This window comes from Peromyscus californicus, unplaced genomic scaffold (assembly GCF_007827085.1).
Source record: "Peromyscus californicus insignis strain IS unplaced genomic scaffold, ASM782708v3 Scaffold_4__1_contigs__length_199733344, whole genome shotgun sequence".
NCBI classification, from domain to species: Eukaryota; Metazoa; Chordata; class Mammalia; order Rodentia; family Cricetidae; genus Peromyscus; species Peromyscus californicus.
The window spans coordinates 122,493,286-122,508,245 of record NW_026294562.1 but is presented as its reverse complement, the minus strand read 5'-3'; the positions used below and the strand labels follow the sequence as shown (position 1 = coordinate 122,508,245).

The following is a 14,960-nucleotide window of genomic DNA, read 5'->3' as shown; positions in this document are numbered from 1 at the left end:
CTGGATTACAGGAGGGGAGAGCCTCCGCAGGGTGGGCAGCACCACCCAGCTGAAGCCCAGAGACCAGGAGAGCCCATGGGGAAGCAATCCTGCTTTTGCTAAGCCTGTCTGCTCCGCGTCTTGCTGGTGAGCACATCCACACTGTTGCTACCATCATTCACTGACATGGAGTCCAGCTTCTTTGGTTTTCTAAAATGGACTGAACACAGAGGCTCCTCGGGACTCCCCCAGGCCTTGAGAACCAGATTGTGAATGCTGAGGCATCCAGCCTCATGGATCAAGCAGCTACCAAGTTCTCAGCAGATGACCACTGTTGGAATCCTCAGCCCATATCAAGCAAAGCAATCTAAATTCCCTTTGTAATACCTTTATTCTATCAGTTCTGCTCCTCTGGAAAACCAGTTAACATGCTCGGCAAGCATGTATCCAACTGAGCTGCACTGTTAGCCCCATCACAAGTACAAATTTAATAAATGCAGCTACACATTGCCATATAATACAGAGCACATGGGGCTGGAGAGAGAGCTGAGCAGTTAGGAACACCGGCTGCTCTTCCAGAAGACCTGGGTTTGATTTTCAGCACCCACACAGTGGCTCACAACCATCTGTAATTCCAATCCCAAAGGATCAAATGCACCTTCTGGCCTCCTTGGGAACCAGGCACACAAGTGGTGTATAAAGATGCAAGCAAAACGTTCATACACACAAAATAAATACGTAATTTTGTAATTAAACGTATTGCTCATTTTTAATAGGTAACTTCATCTAACATGTTAAAAAAAACAATCCCTACAGCTGGCTTGGTTAAACTCACTGTGCCTGAAAACAAAACAGAACAGAAAGAAATGGTAGTGTGAGGAGGAGTGGAGGGGGGTGAGAAGGGATAAGAGAGAGCGGGTGAGGGGAGGGTGTCATATACATTTATGAAATTGTATTCTTAAAAATGCTGGGAAGAAGGCCAGGCCGTGGTGGCACACGCCTTTAATCCCAGCACTCGGGAGACAGAGCCAGGCGGATCTCTGTGAGTTTGAGGCCAGCCTGGTCTACAGAGCGAGATCCAGGACAGGCACCAAAACTACACAGAGAAACCCTGTCTTGAAAAAATAAAAAATGCTGGGAAGACCCTTTCCTGACTGGCGGCAACCATCAGGTGAGCCAAGATGGGCACATACCATCCAGGAGCTATGGAGGAAGAAGCAGTCTGACATGTTGCACTTCCTTCTGAGGGTCCTCTGCTGGCAATACCGCCAGCTCGCTGCCTGCACAGGGCTCCCTTCCCAACCAGGCCTGAGAAAGCACAAAGGCTGGATACAAGGCCAAGCAAGGTTATATCATATGCAGGATTCATGTCCGCTGTGGTGGTCACAGATGCCCAGTTCCTAAGGGTACAACTTACAGCAACCTGTCCATCATAGTGTTAACCAGCTAAGGTTTGCCCAAAGCCTTCCGTCTGCTGCTGAGGAGAGAGCTGGACGCCATTATGGGGTCTCGAGAGTCCTCAGTTCTTACTGGATTGGTGAAGATTCCGCAGAGATATTTTTTGAGGTTCTCCTCATTCAGCCATTCCATAAAGCTATCAGAGGGAATCCTGACACCCAGTGGATCACCAAACCAGTCCACAAGCACAAAGAGATGTGTGGGCTGACATCTGCTGGCCACAAGAGCCCACGGCCTTGGAAAGGGCTACAAGTTCCACCACACTATTAGTGGCTCTCGTGTGCAGCCTGGAGAAGGTGCAATACCCTGCAGCTCCACCATTAGCGCTAATACACATAATGTCTGTAAAATTCATACCCAATAAACAATTTAGGACCGTCAACAACAACCAAAAATGCTGGAAAGAGGGCTGGAGAGCTGGCTTAGCAGTTAAGAGCACTGGCTGCTCTTGCAGAGGACCCGGGTTCAGTCCCCAGCACCCACATGGCAGCTCACCACCATAACTTCAGCTCCGAGGGATCTGATGCCCTCCCTCTCCTGGTCTCCACGAGCACCAAGCATACACATGCTGCACGTATATACACGCGGGCAAAACTCCCACATGAATGGTAAATAAGTAAATAAATAGAAATACTTGCAAGTTCTTTCATCTTAAAAATAAAACTTTCTGGGGGCTGGAGAGATGGCTCAGTGGTTAAGAGCACCGACTGCTCTTCCAGAGGTCCTGAGTTCGGTTCCCAGCAACCACATGGTGGCTCACAACCATCCGTAATGAGATCTGGTGCCCTCTTCTGGCCTGCAGGGACACATGCAGGCAGAATACTGTATACATAATAAATAAAATAATTAAAAAAAAATAAAACTTTCTGAAAAAAATATGTAATAAGGAGACTTCATTGATAGTCTTTTTTTAAAATTTATTTATTTCTATTTTATGTGCATTGGTATTTTTACCATGGGTGTCGGGTCCTCTGGAACTGGAATTACAAACAGTTGTGAGCTGCCATGTGGGTGCTGGGGATTGAGCCCAGGTCCTCTGGAAGAGCAGTCAGTGCTCTTAACCCCAGGCCATCTTTCTAGCCCTTCAGTTTGTATTCTTAAAAACAATTTTAGACTTATTTATTTTACTTTGTGTGCATGCATGGTTTGCCTGCATGTCTGTGTGTCATGTACATGCCTGGTGCCCGCAGAAGTCAGAAGAGAGCATCAGATCTCCGGGAACCGGAGTTACAGATGGTTGTGAGCTGCTGTGTGGGTGCTGGGGAATGAACCCGGGCCCTCTGCGAGAACAGCCAGTGATCTTGACCACTGAGCCAGCTCTCCAGCCCCTTGGCTGAGAGACTTAAAGATGGTTCAATGAGACACTTTCGTTTCCTGTTTTGAGACAGGGCCTATTATAGCCCATGGATGACCTCGAATTCTTGATTCTCCCAACTGGCAAAGACAATTTAATTAAAAAAAAATTTTTATGACAGGGCTAGGGGTGAAGCTCTATGGTAGATAAAGTGTATGTTTAACATGCTCAAGGCCTTGATTTTAATCCCCTGCTTCTCCCAAAATTATTATTTTTTTATGGCAGTTCCAAGAATCTTAATAAACAGTGTGTGTCAAGAAAAGGGAGAGAAAGCCAGGCATAGTGCCTCACACCTGGAATCTTAGCACTTGGGAAACTAAGGCGGAAGGATCGCCATGCTTTTGAAGCCAGCCTGGACTAGAGAGTGAGATCCTGTCTCAAACCCCATTTAGGCTAGAGAGATGGCTCAGCAGTTAAGAGCACGTGCTGCCCTTGCAGAGGACCTGGTTGGCTTTAGTAACCTTGTGGCAACTCACAACCTCCTGTAACTCCCTTTCCAGGGGATCTGCTTCCCTCTTCTGGCCTCTCCAGGTACTGCATGCATACGATGCACTCGTGTATATTGACATACAGGCAAAAACATGTACATAGAATAAAATCTTTCTTTTAAAGATAAAGACTACTAAACTGCTGCCTCTGATATAATTTTGTATATTCATAGAAACTAGACATATGGGGCTGGAGAGATGGCTTAGCGGTTAGGAGCCCTGACTGCTCTTCCTAAAGGTTCTGAGTTCAATTCCAGTCAACCACATGATGGCTCATTATCATCTGTTATGAGATCTGGTGCCCTCTTCTGGCCTGCCAGCATCCGTGCAGGCAGAACACTGTACACACAATAAATAAATAAATAAATCTTTTTAAAAAAGGAAGAGCCGGGCGGTGGCGCACGCCTTTAATCCCAGCCCTCAGGAAGCAGAGACAGGTGGATCTCTGTGAGTTCGAGGCCAGCCTGGGCTACAGAGTGAGATCCAGGACAGCCAGGACTACACAGAGAAACCCTGTCTCGAAAAAAACAAAAAACAAAAACAAGGAAGGAAGGAAGGAAGGAAGGAAGGAAGGAAGGAAGGAAGGAAGGAAGGAAGGAAGGAAGGAACTAGACACACTCAGCAAATACTGACTTTTAGAAACGGCATTTCTGCATTTCTGTCTGGGTTGATATCTGTGGCCATGTCCTGTTGCCATGAAGGCTATGAGGATTTCTGGGGTCTGGGCCTCCACCTGGAGTTCTGTTGGTGTCCAAGGGCCAGGCTACCACTGACTGGGGGCCATGGTGACATCCAAACCCGGGCTGCTGCCAAGGATCATGTCTGGGTCTGTGGTCCTACTGCAGCCGGGTTCTGTGTTGAAGTCTGTGGCCCATGTGGCCACAAAGGCCCACAGGGAGGCCCAGGGTCTGGGACACAACCTATATGGCCTTGGAATCTATGGGCCATGCTGCAGTTGGGGCCATGCAGATAGATCTGAGGGGCCGGTGCTACTACCCGATACCACGGTGATGTCCCAGCCAGAGCTGCAGCTGAGGACCATGTCTGGGTCCGTGGCTCTGTTGCAGACAGGATCTGTGTTGGTGTCCTGGTTCCTGTTGCCATCAAGGGCCACATAGATGCTAGATCTGGGGCCATGTTAGTGTCAGAGGACCAACTGCTGCTGGGGCCGTGCCTGTCTGGGTGGCCTGGGCTGCCACCTGGGGCAATGGTGACATCCAAATCCAGGGGCTTCGGAGGACCATGTCTGGGTCGGTGTTCCCACTGCAGCCGGGGTCTATATTGCCACCAAAGATTACACAGAAGCCTGGGGTTGGGACCACAACCTGTGGCCTTGTTGGTGTCCGGGGACATGTGGCCACGTGAGCCATCTTGACCTGAGTGGCCTGTGCTTCCACCCAGAGCCAGGATGTTGTCTGGGCCCGAGCTGCTGCCCAGTGACATGTCTGGGTCCATAGTCCTGTTGCAGCTGGGGCCTGTGTTGATGTCTGTGGCCCGTGTTGCCTCAGGGAGCCATGGGAACCGTGCATGATGGCATCAGAGGGCCGTTCTGAGCAGGCCCTGCCACTTGCTGGCCCTCAGATAGCTGCCCCTGCTTCTCGCTAGTTGCTTCAGCAAGAGAGCTGGTTCCCACCCTCATGGGGGAGCTGCCCCCCAACACCAACACTCAGGAGAGATGGCCCCACCCCTCACCACGTGCAGGGGAGATCTGACCCTAATGGTTCATGGACTCAGAGGGGCTAGCTCCATCCATCGCCTGAGGGGTTGGCCCAGGTGGCCTGGACTGACCAGTTCAGCTACCACTCAGGCCCACAGCCAGGCCTGGGGTTGGCACACCCTAACATCTACCCCATCTAGGACCTGCTGGAGCTCCAGAAGGGACTGGTCCTGTGGAATGATAACCACAGGATCTCCATGACTCAGGGTGGCAGTGGGATACCTGAGCTGAGTTTCGGTGAGGATCCAGTGATGATGGTGTACCAAAACCCAGAGGCTTTGAACCAGACCAGTGACTCACTGCAATGAACATTTGCAAGTAAAGCTGATTAGACAAAAGGGTACACAGTGTGGTACACTGTGGCTCCCAATGCCACCAGGACTAGTGAAGAGGTGCTGGAGAGGTGGGAAAGATGGAGGAGCAAAGAGGTTGTTGTTGTTGTTTTGGTTTGATTTTAGTTTTCGATTAGGAGACCACTGCAGGGGGGGGGAGGGTAGGATATGGAGGGACTGGGAGGTGAGTGGAATTGGGGTGCATGATGTGAAATTCTCAAAGATTCAATAAAGAAACTATGATATATATATATATATATATATATATATATATATATATATATGCATGTACATATATGGGCGTTTCTATCCATTACTGAGGAAAGGTCCCCACAAAAAGGGCCCTGAAAAATGAGGATTCATCCTGGGAGTCAAGTCATCAGGGCAGATGGACATCCAGACAGAAAGACAGAACTCTTCGCTAATAAAGGATTGATGCATCCTTCTATGGCCAGGGCCCTCCCTATAGTCTGTTGGGAGTTTGTTTGTTTGGGTTGTTTTATTTTTTGAGACAAGGTTTCATTATGTAAACCAGGCTGACTTTGAATTCACAGATATCCACCTGCCTCTGCCTCCCAAGTGCCCGGATTAAAGATGTGCACCACCCCCCTGAGCAACCCTGTGGTGATATATTGTGTACCCTAATAAAATTTGCCTGAAGATCAGAGAACAGAATAAGCCATTAGATTAAACAGATGCCAGGCAGTGGTGGCACACACCTTTAATCGCAGCACTTGAGATCTCATGCCTTTGCTTGGGAAGTCACACACCTTTAATCCCAGCACTAAGAAGGAAGTGATATGGTGGGCAGAGAAAGGTATATAAGGCATGAGGAGACAGGAACTAAAGCCTTTTCAGGCTGAGGAGTCCTAGAGGTAAGGCATGGCAGTGGCTTGTTCCTTTGTCTCTCTGATCTATCAGCATTTATCCCAATATCTGGCTCTGGGTTTGTATCAAAAGACATATTAGATTTCGTGTTACACAACCCTCCAGCCTACGAAAGTGCTCATTCTACAGGAGCCATCCAAGTGAGCAGTACCCTGTGTGGGATGAACCTCCTGCCACTGAGGAAGCTGTGACGTTCAGCTCTGACCTACAGCGACTACCTGAATCCCACAGTCCCTGTTCTAGCTGCCCGAGGCACTAACTGGGTTTCTTGCCTTTTATGTGCCGCATATTTCCAGATCAAAGCGTCAGCCTTGCCAAGCGTAAAGAGCATGAAGAGAAGTATCCGCTTCCCTCTTACAGAGACATAGCTCTGAGGAGTAGCTAGGTCGAAGCTTTCAGGGTCAAGACTATACATGGACACTTTTTCCCTCTTCCGTTAGAAGGAAACATGTCCCCCTTCACTCCACCCCAGGAACAGGAGTGCCTAAGTTATCCATTCACTCAGCAGAGGAAGAAAAAGGAAAGAAAGAAGGAGGGGACAGATGTTTACTGCCGTGAGAATGCCTCCCACAGTCTGTGTCTAGAAGCAAATGACCCCTTGTCATTCTCACATGTAATCATCAGAATTTGAAGATTCGGGGTCTAGTCCTTCAGGAGCGATGCGGGCCTCTTTGGTCCTCTGGAAGCGCCATTCTCTTGGGTTGTCTTTATTCTTCTCTATCCCCACCACACTGAACCTCCTTCTGAAAGAGTTGCCGTCTACGATTAGCTGTGATCACAGGATTACTGGGAAGGCAGAAAGCAGGGCTACAGCTCACGGTGGCTTCTCATGCTTGTAGAACAAGCAGCTTATTGGCTGTCATCCACCAAGTCCTGCCAGGAAGCTCACAAAAGTCAGCCACTCCTATGGGCCTGACTCCCAAGGAAATATCCACGCTCCCCTGGCCACAGCTGACTGGACCCAAGGTAGCCGTGGACTTAGAAGATACCGACTTTAGTCAATGAAGCTCAGCCCGTAGACTGGGTGGTGTTTTGTTTTGTTTTTGTCAACATGACACTGGATAGAATCATTTGGGAAAAGGGATTCCCAATTGTGAGAATGCTTCCATAAGATTGGCCTATAGGCAAGTCTTGATGAATGATGGATGTACGAGGGCCCAGTCCACCATGGGTGCTACCACCCTTGGGCAGGTGGTCTTAGATAGTATAAGAAAACAGCTGAGCAAGCCATGAAGAGCCAGCCAGAAAGCAGCATCCCTCCATGGCCTCTGCATCAGTTCCTGCCTCCAGGTTCCTGTCCTGAGTTCCTGCTCTGACTTCCTGCAAGGATGGACTGTGATGGGATGTGGAAGTGTAGAAGGGATAAACCCATTCCTTCCCCAGCTGCCTTTGGTCCTGGTGCTTCATCACAGCAATATAAACCCTCAGAGAGTGGCCAAGCATCCCATAGATCTTCTTTACAGCATCCCCTCTCCAGAAGGGTGAGAAGGGGCCACGGCCATTATCCTCTGAGAGGACAAGCTCGGAGTCACCAGAATTGCTGCCGCACTCATGCGTGGAGAGGAGCCTGGAGGCCACCCTGCCTGGGGAGCTGAGTCAGCTATCCCAGAGGACTCTCCCAGCAGTTCCAGGAGGGGCTTGAAAACCCTTCTTTGCTTGAAAGCTGGTCCTGGGGCATTCGGAAAACACTTTAGAAGGGTCCTGAGAGCCCCCCGCCCCCACACACACATTGTCCACCACCCAATCCTTCTGATGATTTGTAAACATTTAAAATGCCCTACACTAAGCAGAGACAGACAGACAGACTGGCAGAGAGACAGAGTCCGAGAGAAAGAACATGCTAGAGTGCTAGAGGTCAATGTTAGCTGTCATCCTTAGTTACTCTCTACCTCGTTGTTTGGGGCAGGGTCTCTCACCAAACCTGACATTCGGTTAGACTGTTTGGCTCACACATTCCAGGAATCCACCCTCCCAGCCCCAATACCCAGCGCTGGGGCTGAAGGCTGATGTCTGCCATGCCCCGCCTTTATGTGAGAGCTGGGGTGCGGACTCCGCTTCTCATGATGCAGAGCAAGCGTCTCTCTCTAGCCTCTTAAACATTTTTTTTTTTTGAGACAGGGTCTCGCTGTGTAGCCCTGACTGGCTTGGAACTTATTATGTAGCCATCCACTCACTCTACCTCCTGCTCAGCCTCTCTTGAATTCAAGTATCTAGATGATCACTGATCCCCGAGCCTCGCTCTGGGCTCCCGCAGTGTCTATGCATGGATCACAAGGACAGAAGTTGTTTACCACTCTTTTCTGATTGTTTGTTTGTTTGGACAGTGTTTAGCTCAGCAGCCCAGGCTGACCTGCCTCAGCCTCATGAGTGCTGGAATCGTAGGGGGAGTGTGGGTGTATGAGCTCTGCGGGTAGGGGAAATCTGCTTTCTCTTATATCCCTCACGGTGGTTTACGTGAGAAATGTCCTTAGTAGTCTTGAGTGTGTGAATGCTTGGTCCCCAGTCAGTGGTGATGTTTGGGGAGGCTTAAGAGGTGTGGCCTGTTGGAGGGAGTGTGTGGTGGCTGTTCTTAGTTGTCAACTTGACTATATCTAGAATTAACTAGCAACCCAAGCAGCCAGGCACACCTGTGAGGGATTTTTAGCTAACTGAACCGTTGGAGGTAGGAAAACCCACTTAAATCCAGATCACTTGCAGTCAGAGGACCCACCTTTACGTCTGGGCCACACCTTCTGGTGACAGGCTATATGAAGGACGAGCAAGAAGGAAGTTTTGGGGCTTTGCTTGTCCTCGCTCTCACTGTTCATTACTTCGGTGACATTAGAACACGCTTCTTCAGGATTCTGGAGAATATGGAAGACCAACTGAGACATTCAGCCTCACGGACTGAACAACTCCTGGATTCTTGGACTTTCTGTTGGGAGTCAGCCATTGTTGGACTAGCTGGACCACAACCTGTGCATCACTCTAATAAATCCTCTTAATGTCTATCAGTACCATCCTCTCAAGAGTCCTGACTAATTCAGAGTGTGTCGGGGGCTTTGAGAGGCTAAAGACTCAGGCCATTTCTAGTTTACTGTTTCATGCTTGCTGTTCAAGACGTGAGCCTTCAGCTTCCTGCTCCCACCGCCATGCCTTCCCTCCACCGTCAGGGACTCGATTCCTCCGGAACCGTGAGCCCAAATAAACCCTTTCTTCTCCTAGTTACCTTGTTCCTGGTGTTTTATCACAGTGATAGAAAAGTAACTGATACACCCCGCTACCTAAGATATGGCCTACACAAAGGGAGTAACGGTCAGTGTTTGTGGAATGAACTCATGACTCTCCCCATGTGAATACACTGCCTTTTCACCGTGTACCTTTTGTAATAGAGTTGTGAGCCAGGACCAGAAAGACTCCGGATATTTCAAGCAAAGGGGTGTGATAGAGGGGCTTTGTGTGATCAAAACTGTTTAGAAGAACTGGGAGGTAGATGTCAGGCAGACACGAGGTCACACCGTCATAGCCAAGATCAAGTTCAGAGGACAGAAGGAGCTCTTGCTGCCGCCATGACGTAGAGCCAGTGCGGCTAAAGAGTGACTGACGCATGGGGTGGAGCTGCCACAAAGTCTTTCTAGCCGGAGCTTTCTGACCAGTGCTAGGGCCACATGAGTGGTCATTTTTAAGCAGATTGTAAGTCACAGTCAGACCCTGGCTGCAAGGGTATAGGTCTTAGCCTTCTGTGCTGGCTAATTTTATGTCAGACTTACACAGGTTTAGAGTCCTCTGAGAGAAGGAAACCCCAATTGAGAAAAACGTCTCTGTAAGATCTGGCTGTAGGCAAGCCTGAAGAGCGTGTTCTTAATCAGCAATTCATGCGGGAGGGCCCAGCTCCACTGTGGGTGGAGCCACCCATTGCCTGGTGGTCCTGGGTTCTGTAAGAAAGCAGGCTGAACAAGCCATGAGGAGCAAGCCGGTAAGCAGCACCCCTCCACGGCCTCCGCATCAGCTCCTGCCTCTAGATCCCCACCCTGTTTGAGCCCCTAGTCTGACTCCCTTCAGTGATGTGAAAGGTAGACCACATTCTTCCTCAACTGGCTTTTGATCACGGTGTTTCATCACAGCAACTGAGACACCTCCCATCCACGGCAGTTCCTGGGGGAGTACAGTAGTGATACCCACCTGTAATTCCAAACAGGAGGTTGGAAGCAGAGGCCAGCCAGTTCCAGTAGAAAATGTCTAGCAGACACAGCTCTACAATTGTGTTTGCTCTGATGTGCAGCGTCTGCCTGGCCCAGGACGTGGGAGCATGCACACTGGTTCCCAGCATGCACACTGGTTCCCAGCATGCACTCTGGTTCCCAGCATGGAAAGCAAGAACACTTTCTTCCTCAACTTGGACTCTCCGAGGCCAGCTTGGTGCCCACCAGGGATCAAATGCCCAAATGATGTCTCTGGCCAAGTGACTCATGTTTTCTGTGGGTCCCCAGAGTCAGGAATCCAGAGAGTCACTGCCTGCCTACCCACCCCTCATCCCTAACCCTGTTCCCAGGTGTTCAGTGGCCACAGGGAAGAGAAGCTGCGTGGTAGAGATGGGGCTCGAACTACATCTCTTCCAAAGACAAAAGGCAGAGAGCATGGCTTCCAGCAGAGCCTGGACCAGGCAGGTGGAAGCACCTTGGAACCCTATTGATACCAACCAAACCTGGAGGCTCCAGACAAGAGATATGTTGAGCATGGATGGATGGGGGTAGAGGTAAGGGACACTGGATCCCAGGAATCCACCAGGAAGAGAAAGTATGGATCACATGATGGGCTTACTCAGAGAACTCAGTATCCCCAAACACCAGCCAAAGCTGGTATCTAAGAGGCAGGGACCCGGACTGTTGTCGCCTGTGTCCACGCTGGGAAGGTCAGAGAGCAAAGGAAGCTGTTCTGCCCCGCATCACGGGGACCCCCAGCTCTCAGCCAGCAAGTGGGTGGAGACTGGCTACCTCCCTTCAGCCTCACTGAGGGCCTTCTAGGTGGGTCAGCAGCCCACACCCAGCCAAGAGTCATTTGGTGCCAGGCTGGGTCTAGAGAGATGCTTGGGGTCCTGAAGATGAAGAGAGCATGGTCAGGCTGGGCCTGCGTGGGTCTGAGCTTCGCCGGGTAAGCCAGCAGAGGGGAAGGCATTGTGAAAGCCGTGGCTGCACTTTCAGGCCCTATGATAAATGGCACCAGGGTCCCCAGGACTAGACCAGAGCAGCCTCCAGCAGGGAGTGACACAGTGGGGGGACATCTTCCCCTCTGTCTTGTCCGGCATGGTGGCTGTGATGGCTGTTCTTTGATTGGACGACAACTAGACTGCATCTGGAATCAACCAAAACCCAAGCAGCTGAGGGCAACTGTGAAGTTTTTTTTTCTTGTTTTGTTTATATTTATTTATTATGCATACAGTGTTCTATTTGCATGTGTCCTTGCAGGCCAGAAGAGGGCACTAGATCTCATTACAGGTGGTTATGAGCCACCTCATGTGGTTGCTGGGAATTGAACTCAGTTAGAAGACCCACTTTGCTGGGCGGTGGTGGCGCACGCCTTTAATCCCAGCACTCGGGAGGCAGGGGCAGGCGGATCTCTGTGAGTTCGAGGCCAGCCTGGTCTACAAAGCGAGTTCCAGGAAAGGCACAAAGCTACACAGAGAAACCCTGTCTCAAAAAAAAAAACCAAAAAAAAAAAAAAAAAAAAAGACCCAGTTTTATTCAGGATCTTTTTTTTTTTTTTTTTTAAGATTTATTTATTATGTATACAATGAGTGTTCAGCCTATAGGCCAGAAGAGGGCACCAGATCTCATTGTAGATGGTTGTGAGCCACCATGTGGTTGCTGGGAATTGAACTCAGGACCTCTAGAAGAACAGCCAGTGCTCTTAACCTCTGAGCCATCTCTCCAGCCCCTATTCAGGATCTTTTAAGGTAGGAAAATTCAGCATTAATCTGGGCCACACCTTCTGGTGGCAGCTAATATGGTGGCCACGGAAGAAGGAAGCCTTTGGTCTTTGCCTGCTTGTTCTCGCTCTCGCTGGCATTAGTGTCTACTTCTTCTGAAATCTACTGAAGACCAGCATTCAGTCCTGTGGACTGAATAACTATTGGATCCTTGGACTTTCTATCAGGAGTTGGCCATTGTTGGACTAACTGGACCACACCGCCTGTGAGACACACACACACACATTCAGTCTATCAGTTCTGTTCCTCTAGAATACCCTGACTAATACAGATTTTGGTACCAGAAGTGGTTCCTCAGCAACAAAAAGTATAAGGGTGAATTTGTTTATTTATTTATTTATTTGTTTAGTTATTGGTTTGTTTGTGTTTCTTTGTTTGTTTGTTTGTTTGTTTTTGAGACAGGGTTTCTCTGTGTAACAACTCTGGCTGTCCTGGAACTCACTTTGTAGACCAGGCCTTGAACTCACAGAGATCCACCTGCCTCTGCCCTCCTGAGTACTGGGATTACAGGCATGGGTCAACACCACTTGGCTAAGGATGAATTTTTTAAGTATCTGGGATAGTCCTTCCACTTTGCCAACACTACAACTGCTGAAGCCTCTCCAGCTACTGAAGCCTCTCCAGTTACTGAAGACTTTCCTAGAAGCTCGGAGAGCAACAAAAAACCCGTGGTGTGAACTATTTTACAAACCAAGGAGACAAATGCCTTTGATTATCCTGATTCACCAACTGTGGGAAGCAATGGATTTGGTGACTCTCTCTATAAAACTTGTGACAGTTTTTGAAAAAATGAGGCAAATGATGATGTTGATTGGTTTCTCCTAGAATCTCTGGATAAAATACCAAAGGAGAACAAAGCACTCCGTGACAGAGATAACCAAATTCTAGCATCTCAGAACACGGTGAAGGACAGTGAACTCAGTGATCAAATTGACCAGCTCCAGGGGCGCATAAACAGTCTAAAGATTTCTAAGTGTGCCCTGGAAGAGAATCTTCTCTCCGGCAGCCACAGAGCTCAAGCTGTGGAAAATCAAACTGATGGTGGCACACGCCTTTAATCCCAGCACTTGGGAGGCAGAGGCAGGTGGATCTCTGAGTTCGAGGCCAGCCTGGTCTACAGAGTGAGTTCCAGGATAGCCAGGGCTACATATAGGGATGCCCTGTCTCAAAAAACAAATGACTGGCTGAATTACAGCTTTGGAGGGTGTAAAGCCATTAATTGGTTAAAGAAGGAGATTCTGTAACGGGATGGGGATGTATGGGAGGACCCTATTGAGGCTGAGAACTTTAAATCCTCAGATCCTCAAGGATTTCTCCTGAAGAAGCAGTCTCTCCACCCTCAGCAGATTTACTCCCATCCCCACTTCTGAGATACATCTTCTCTGCCTTTGCCTGAGGAAATTAATCTTTCATTGTCTGCTAAGCCAGCAGTGACCTTCCCCGAAGGAGATGCCAGGCAAAACAACACTGAGGTTTCTCAGGACCCACCAGTAGTTGTCTCTAGACCTAGAACCAGATGAGGCTAAGCAGACTCAGAGGAACCCATGAGGAGGTACCCTACACTACTAAAGAGCTTTATGAGTTTGCTAATTCATTCAAGCAAAAGTCTGGGAATATGTGTTGGGGATTTTAAGGGTGGGATAACGGTGGAAGGAGCCGAAAACTGGATCAGGCTGAGTTAATTGACATGGCCTACTGAATGGAGAGTCTAGATTTAATATGGTTGCTTGCACAGTACCAAAAAAAAAAAGTGTTAAAAGCTTGTTTGCATGGTTGGCTGAAGCGTTTGTCAAAAGATGGCCTACTGAAAAGGAGCTGGAGATGCCTGATATCCCTTGGCTTAGTGTTGATGAAGGGATTTGAAGGCTTAAGGAAATTGCAATACTAGAGTGGGTACTGTGTGTAAATCTTAATCCTCCACAGTGGGAAGGCCCAGAAGACATGCCCTTCACAAAGCCTATAAGACAGCAAATGGTGAGAGGCGCACCAGCACATCTGAAGGGCTTTGTTGTTGCTCTTTTCTTGGTGCCAGACCATAATGGGCCGCACAGACAGAGCAATGTTCATGATAGCCCGACCCGTAATGGGCAGCACAGGCAGAGTGAACTTTATGGTGGCATGACTCGTGTGGACCTTTGGTACTGGCTAATCAGTCATGGTGTTTCCAGGCGTAAAATAGATAAGAAGCCCCTACTGCATTTTTGTTTCATCTATATAAGCAGAAAAATTCTCAAATAAAAGAAAGACCAAACTAGATCATGGCAAAAGGGAATCTTGGTCTGGAACCAATTTCCAGACCCGGAACCCCTTGAACGAAGGGCCAGGCAGGTCTCCTGAGGAAGGACCTTGATGAAACACCTGAGAGTTTTACAGTTAGTCTCTCTCCAGCTCTTCCCTGGGGACCTCCAGCCTTTGACAAGGGTAACTGTGCACTGGGGGAAAGGAGACAATCAGACTCTCCGGGGTCTGTCGGGTGCTGGTTCTGAACTGATGCTGATTCCGGAAGATCCCGAGAAACATCGTGGCCCTCCAGTTAAAGTAGGGGCTTATGGAGGCCAGGTGATTGGTAGAGTTTTGGCGGAAGTCCAACTCCCAGTAGGTCCAGTGGGTCCCCAAACTCATCCTGTCGCTATCTCCCCAGCCCCAGAACGTATAAATGGACAAGACAAACTGAGATGTTGGCAGAATTCCCACATGGGTTCCCCGAGTGGTTCACTGCGGAGTGAGGCTGTTATGGTTGGAGAGGCTAAATGGGAGGCTTTGGAGTCGCCTCTGCCAG

General features: G+C 49.1%; 1 pseudogene; it reads left to right on the top strand.

The window, feature by feature from the left end:
- Positions 1–1,110: 1,110 nt before the first annotated feature.
- Positions 1,111–1,761, top strand: LOC128123950 (60S ribosomal protein L15-like; annotated as a pseudogene).
- The last annotated feature ends 13,199 nt before the right edge of the window (positions 1,762–14,960 follow it).